An 8233-nucleotide genomic window follows, 5' to 3' on the forward strand; every position below is an offset into this window, starting at 1 on the left:
ATATGGAAATAAAATCGTCTCACCTGAGTCCACTCAGGTCGAACAAGTGAGTACTCCACACGAACAAGTGAGCCAGCTCAACCTATTTATGATTAAATAACCTTGTTAACGAAGGTAAATACGCCATTTTAAAATATGATAAAAGTTTTAGTCGAGATTTTAAAGATAAAGCGCTTTTAAAAGTAATTTTACGCAAATCGAATTCTGTTTTAAAATTTTTCATTTTGTTAACCGAACACGTTTTTTAATTTCACATTTTTAACAATAATCATTAGAAAAGATTTCGAAAGTCTAATATCTTTGAAATCGCTAATAATATTTTAACAAACAATTTGTACCACGCAGACGCATAAAGTTTTAAGGAACTCATTTTGGCTCGATTATTATTTTTTATTTTATGTATTTTTATTTTTTTAATTTTTATTTAGGTGCCCCAAGAAGTCTTTAACGGTCTTAACACAGAGCACCGCGGATGAGCATTTAATTGGAAGTTCACGCCTCCTTCCTAACCGATGTCGCAAACTTGCCCAGAGGTGGGGTTTGAACCAGAGATCCTTTGTTTCTGAGGCAAGTGCGCTACCACTGCGCCACGGCTGCTCGTATTAAACTAAGTCTAAATTATGACAAACATGCGATTACTAAATTATTTTTTGAGAATATGTTCCAGATATGTATTCTCCCAATTGTCAACAAACCCACCCGAATAACCCCTATCTCTGTTTTTGCTATAGACAATATATTAACAAATTCTTTTCGAGAAACCTTCTTGAAAAGAGGAATCATCAAAACGGATATATCAGATCATTTTCCTATATATTTTTCACTTTCTAAAAATACAAGAACAATTAACAACTCTAAAACTAAAATTTATAAAAAATAAAAAATAAACCAAAAATGCCACCTTGGAAACATATACTCTGCATACAATACTTTCATAGATATTTTCTAAAATACTACGATAAACTTTCTACCGAAGAAAAAGGAATAAAACTTAATTGTTTGAACTGCCCTTGGATCAGTAATGGAATCAAGAAATCATCAAAACAACAAAGCAAAAACTTTTCATCAAGTAGTTAAAACATTAGAAACGAAACAAACTTATCTAGATACAAGGAATATAAAAATTTATTTAAAAAAATTAGAATAAAATTTAAAAAAAAACTATTACTCAAAACAATTTCAAAAAAATAATGACAATATTAAAAAAACTTGGAGCTTATTGAAGGAAACAATTGGAAAAAACTATATAAAACCGAATATTCTGCCAGATAGAATTATTGTTAACAAAACATAATATAATGATAAAATTTCTATAGCTGAAAATTTCAATAGTTTTTTGCAAGTATTGGGCCAAACATGGTTCCAAAATCTAATGTTCAAAAAACTCTTTTGAGAACTATATTAAAAATCATTGACGAGATTTGTAGGTACAAATGTTTTTGCGATGATAAAAAACCCGTTTTCGAAATATTTAAATATTTAAACAATTATTATTGGATCTGTTCCGAATAAATCAAAAATAGTAAATGTTGTACAAACACTAAAGGCTGGAGGTTCATTTACACTAAATAACTACAGACTCATCTCAGTTCTTCATGTCTTTTCAAAACTTTTAGACCAAGTAGTTTATAATAAATTAAATAAATATCTAACAAATAACAAAATCTTATTTAAACAACAATTCAACTGAACAATCAATTTTAGATCTTATAAGTAACATAATTGACTCTTTTTTTTAAAAATGTACTTATCTGAAGCGTTCGATACTGTAGATTATGCAATTAAAAAGATAGAAAAATATGGGATAAAAAGTGTCGCCTTGAACTGGTTCAAAAGTTTCTTGTTAAACAGACAACAATGCGTAGTTGCTCAAGAAAATAAATACTCAAAGTTACTTAAAATAAAATGCATTCTTACCCAAGGTTCCATTCTGGCTCTCCTCTTGTTTCTAATATACATTAATGACCGCCCAAAAGCTTCAAATAAATTGGATGTCATAATGTTTGCAGATCATACTAACTTATTTTATACGTCCAAATCTATTACAGAACTTTTTTCATTCATGATTACTTAAACTATAACAGTCATCATCCATTTTACATCAAAAAGAATATTCCTTATAATTTAGCTAAAAAAATAATTATTTTTACATCTAATTACGAAATTGAAAAACTTCGTCTAGCAGAATTAAAGTCATGGTTGAAAGATTGTGAATACCCTGATGTAATTATAGATAAAGCATTCCATAATGCAAAACTACAAGGACCAGCACGACAAAAGGAGTCTAAAGAAATACTTCCTTTAGTGACAACATTCTATAACGATCTCAATTGTCAACCTTTAATCTCAGAAGGTAACCTTTTACTCAAAGTATCTCCTAATAAAAGAGTCAAAAATATTTTTTCTTATATTCATCCGGTATTAGCTTTTAAACAATCTCCTAACTTAGTCAGAAGACTTACTTCTTCAAAAGTTGGAGCAAATAGTAAGATTGCCATATTTAAATGCAAAGACATTCGGTGTATAATATGCAGACTCTACCTTTAAGAAGTAGATGAGTTTGAAACATCTAATGGTACTATCTGGAAAATAAAAAGTCACATCACATGTTACAGCGAAAATGTAATTTATTACCTTAAAAGTTTGCCATGCAAAAAACAAATTACATATAATGGCAAAAGTAACAATTTAAGATTACGAATAAACGAACATATTTCTAGTTGCAGAACTGGCCTATCATCAATAGATTTAACAACCATGTTTATACCTGTCAACGTTCACACAAAAATGTAATTGAACCTTTTTTTCAATTTTTTGTTTTCCTTTAGCTTAACAATGAAAGTTTTTTGTTATCATACAAAAAGCATTTGCACAAACAAAAACACGATACTTTTAATTGATACTTCCTGTGTGTTATTAGAATTTAATCCCTCATAATCAGGGCCATCCATCAAATGGTCTCTCATAAGGAAGGAGGGGTGTTGTATGTATTTTTTGTTAACTAGAGACACAAAAAAAAAAAAGGTCCTCAATATTTGCAATTTGCCAACTATAGTTCAAAACTTGCTAAATGTGCCAACTCAAATGTTTATACGACAGGTTTGGGGAGGGGGGTACCCCGACACCCCTGTTCGGGACGGTCCTGATCATAATAGTACTCAAAGCAACAATATGCAATTAAAATTATTTTTATTTTGTATTTAAAAATATTGCTACAATTCCAAAACAGCACTACTGATAGTTTATTAAAAGGCCCCTACTGCTTAAAGTTTATTTAATTAATTATATAAAAATACATTGCATTAGTGTATTTTTTGGAAATGAAAAGATATTTTTAGTAATAAATATTTAGAGAAAAAAAGATTTACTTTTGTTTACTGGTTTAACTATCTTTTGCTTTATTTTGGTTAAATATCATATTTTAAGTTATATATTTATATATATATATATATTATTATTATTATTATTATTATTATTATTATTATTATTATTATTATTATTATTATTGTTATTATTATTATTATTATTATTATTATTATTATTATTATTATTATTATTATTATTATTATTATTATTATTATTATTATTATTATTATTATTATTCAATGATCAAAAATAATAATAATAATAATAAGTTTGTTTATAAATTGATGAAGAGATGCTGTACCAGGCCCCTCTATGCTGACGAAAAACTACACAGGAGCTACAGACAAAGCAGCTCCTGAGTAATTTTGTCTCTAAAAGTTACTTTACTATGCTGACTTTGAAAGCTTTGATTGATGGAGCGTTTACTGCTGCTTGGGAAAGTGCATCCCATGAGACAACAACTTGATTTGAAAAAAAGTTACGTAGTTCTTCACAACTTCGTACAAGCGAGCGTTCTAGTTTTTGGTTATGCCCTCTCAAAATATACTTGGCTTTACTTTTTGAAAGTTTTGGTGGGACGGAAAAACTGACAAACAGTAAAGCTGAGTTTAAACTTCAAGGTGGCCTTAAAAGAGCTGAATAATGACAGAATGCATGAGCCGAAGACGATATTAGAAGAGAGTAGACTTCTTAAAAAACGAATTATCTGTAAATATCTGTCATGATAGTCATCTAATATAAAAGGATGCAACAAAGTAAACAAAATGCTTCAAGTCGTTGAAATTAGTTTAAAAGTGGCAAATGAACTGTCTAGCTCTATGTCTATTTTTGGACAAGAGGTTAAACCAAGTTTTGGAATTTTTGAAAAAAAGAGCTATGATATTAGTGAGCACAAACAAGTACTAAAGCTTTTAAGCTCAGCTAGAAGTATATCTCATTTAGCTGAGCTTGAAAAGCTTAGGTAAAAAGTTGATACACAAGAAGAAAAAAGCATAAACTTATTTTTTCTTTACATTTCCATGTAAAGAAAAAATAAATATATGTTACGAAATAGTAATTTTGTACGACAACCAGAATTAAAATCAAATATTGGTATTGTGGTTTATTCTCCTCCAGCTAATTGCCATACGGAGACCACTATACCATGGCACGCAGAGACGTGTTCAGCCCCTAGTAGGGGAGCGTCATTACCGCTCTACGGCCAAGAGTAAAGTGGGTTTTGGAAAAACGAAGATATGTTAGAGCAAAAGATAGAAGTAGTCGAGTTAGAAAGATAGCATAGCGCAAAGCAGACAGAAATTGCACACGATGTTAGAAAGTGCAATAGGATGAACACATGCTGTTAATTAGGTTAACCTAATTAAAGCATGAAATAAACACAGGGACTAAAAAGTTTCAGTATGTGTATTTTTCCGTAAATTAAAATCAAATATTGAAAAACTTTGTATTCCATTGCGCGGAGCTGATTTTATGGTACAAAATTGTTTAGAAAAATTTTAATATTACTTGTGGAGTTATTACTCTTTTAAAAGAAAACTAAAACAAACCTATTTAAGAATTAATGAGTATTTGCTTTTAGTCGCTTTTCAAGTTATTTTAGTATTTAGTTTTGAAATAAAACAATTTTTTTTAAACATTATATATATTTGATCATTTGTTTATCGTTATACAATTTTATATAACCAATATTTAAAAATAGAATCTTAAAAAATTACCATGGCAAGTAATATAACAAATATAATCAAGGTACTGAAAAAAGATCACAAATGATCTTGTCGTCAGAATCTCAAACATGTAAACAAGCTTAAATAAATTTGTAAAGTAAAATAAATAAAAATAAATTTAATATAAACGTAAATAAGTATATAAAAAGTTAAAATAAACAAAGATCTATTTATTAAATTGCACTATTAATAATAACTCAATATATTATATGATAAAACAATGAAGTTTTTTAGTTTTTTTTGAAAAAAGATAAAAAGAAATAACAAAATCAAAAATCAGTAAAATTATTTTATTCCAAAGGTGTGGTGCTATAGAGGCCAAAATTAAATTAATTAAAATTCGTGTTAAAAAAAGTATGATATATATATAAAAGTATATATAAATATAAATATATATATATATATATATATATATATATATATATATATATATATATATATATATATATATATATATATATATGCAAGTTTAGAACGTTTTTAAATGTTTTTAAGAACGTTTCATGACATTTTATTATATATATATATATATATATATATATATATATATATATATATATATATATATATATATATATATATATATATGCAAGTTTAGAACGTTTTTAAATGTTTTTAAGAACGTTTCATGACATTTTTTTATATATATATATATATATATATATATATATATATATATATATATATAATATATATATATATATATATATATATATATATATATATATATATATATATATATAATATATATGTATATTTTATATATATAAGTATATAAAGATATGTATATATATATATATATATATATATATATATATATATATATATATATATATATATATATATATATATATATATATATATATATACAGGTGCGTCTACTACTGTTTACTCAAGAGCCAACTGCTTTATAAAAATCAAAACAGGGGGGAAATTGAAATTTTACTCAAAACTCGAGGGGGGGGAATAAATGTGCGATTGGTTTAAACGCTAAATTAATCTACAAAAAAATGAATTGAATCCAACGCATCAGTCATAAAAAAATCGAATGTCAATGTTCTTTACTCGGTTTCTTTAAAAAGTTGAAAACAAATTGCTAAAACTATACTTTTAATAGTGAACAAAATAACTACATGCAAGTTTAGAACGTTTTTAAATGTTTTTAAGAACGTTTCATGAGCTAGATATTCAAATCTTTTGTTGAGCATAGTAAAATAATTTGATAAAATTGCAAATCATTTTTATGAAATAACTTGCATTTTATATTTATTATAGTTATTTGCTTTCAGTAATGACAAGAATATTTGAGAATGTTTATTATTCAACTTGTTATATAGAAGTACAAAGTTGCAAATTAAAATTGTTTTGATTTTTTTTAACTATTTTCAAAAAGAATATGGAAAAAAGAAGAAAGCGACGTTCTGAATGTAGGAAAAAAAGAAATCAAATTATAAACATTTAGAACATGTTATTTATTATTTTCAGGTGCGTTTTTTGTTCTAAATTAGGTTTTTTATTTATCTAATTTTTGCTCTTTATTAATTTATTTAAAATACAAACTCTGAAAACTCTGCATCATGATCTGTCATGCATATCCAGGGCCGACGATACGGGTTTTAAAGTAAGGGAAGGAGGGGGGGCGAAGGGGGGCAAAATTGTCAATTCTTAAAAAATGTCTTCTATATCTATAATTTTCTTAAGAAAAAAAAAAAAAAAAGGGCCTTTAGAAAAAAAGTAGGGGAGCACCTGCGCCCTGGTGTCGTTGGCCCTGATATCAACGTTCCTTGGAATAGGTTTGGCAACCAGAGTCTCGTGAGCCGCTTGTTGCTCTTTAATCTAAACTGTGCGGTTTTATAAATTTAAATAATTTTAAATAATTTGCCGACCCCCTGGTATAGGTCATAATTACCGTTTATGCTTGTTATTTGATTATTAAAATAGCGTTACAATAAATAAAAACGTTTTCTTAAAAAAGGTTTTTTGATTTCTTCTCCTTCTAATTCTCGTAATTTTTTTTAAAAACAAAAACTTTTGTTAATTTTTTATCGGGGGAACATTTATTACGGGAGGGGAAGAAATATTTTATCCCACCGGAATGTTTATTCGAAAATATACTTTACGGGGGAATGTTTGTCCAGGTACATACTTTCCGGGGGGATAAAATATATTTACTATTGCTTAGTGTATTGAATGCACGTTTTCTTACAATATAATAACTTATTATACAGTGTACATTTACTATCGAACTTAAAAAAATAAATAAATTATAAATTTTGGGTTGTAAGTTTTGAAAATAATGCCGAGAGAAAAAATGCAATGAAAGTACCATTGTTACGATATTATGTGTAATGCTTTAATTCGTTCTGATAAATGGAAAGGTCACTGCAAAAAGAAACATGCATATAAATTTGGAGAGGTTATTAATAATTAATATTTTTAATATATTCCATACAATATGTTAATGTAAGGATGTATTTATTTCAATAATTTCTTCAGCATTATAAATATGTTGTTAGAACTGGGTTAAATGCTAAATAAAGTTCCCCAAGTTAACAAAGTTAGAATTAGACATTTGTATTTTTTTTAATGCAGAAACTTGGAAGTCAAATTCAAAGTAATTGGATCTAGACAAAATGACGGAAAATGGGTTAAATAAAGATGCTGTTAAAAATCCTTTGCTTGATGACGTTGTTGTTAGTAAACCAGAGTCAGAAAATTTAACTGATGTAATTGTGGAATCCATCATACCCGACCAGGTTTTCCATCCTGCAGTTTCAGAAGTATCATCTCCAAAATTCTATCGAACAAATTCATGAGTCTGTAATTACAACTGAAGATAATGTTTGAGAAACATTTAAAACTAAAACAAGCGTTATAATTCCAATGCTTGCATCTCGGATAGAATCTGAAAATGAAATAGTCAATTCATGAAAATTCAATTCAAATAGCGTTGAAATAATATCTGTCGAATCTTATGGGGATATCGATATTGCAATGTTTTTAAATTCTCGTAAAACTGAATCTGTTATAAACCAATGGTTATTTAAAAACCATTTGCCCAAAAAAACGTTTGTATTTCCACGAAGAGGTGACCGAGCTTTTTCGCCATCCTTGTTTTTAAAAAAATTACCTGACGGTGAGAA

This window comes from Hydra vulgaris, chromosome 15, assembly GCF_038396675.1.
Source record: "Hydra vulgaris chromosome 15, alternate assembly HydraT2T_AEP".
Lineage (NCBI taxonomy): Eukaryota > Metazoa > Cnidaria > Hydrozoa > Anthoathecata > Hydridae > Hydra > Hydra vulgaris.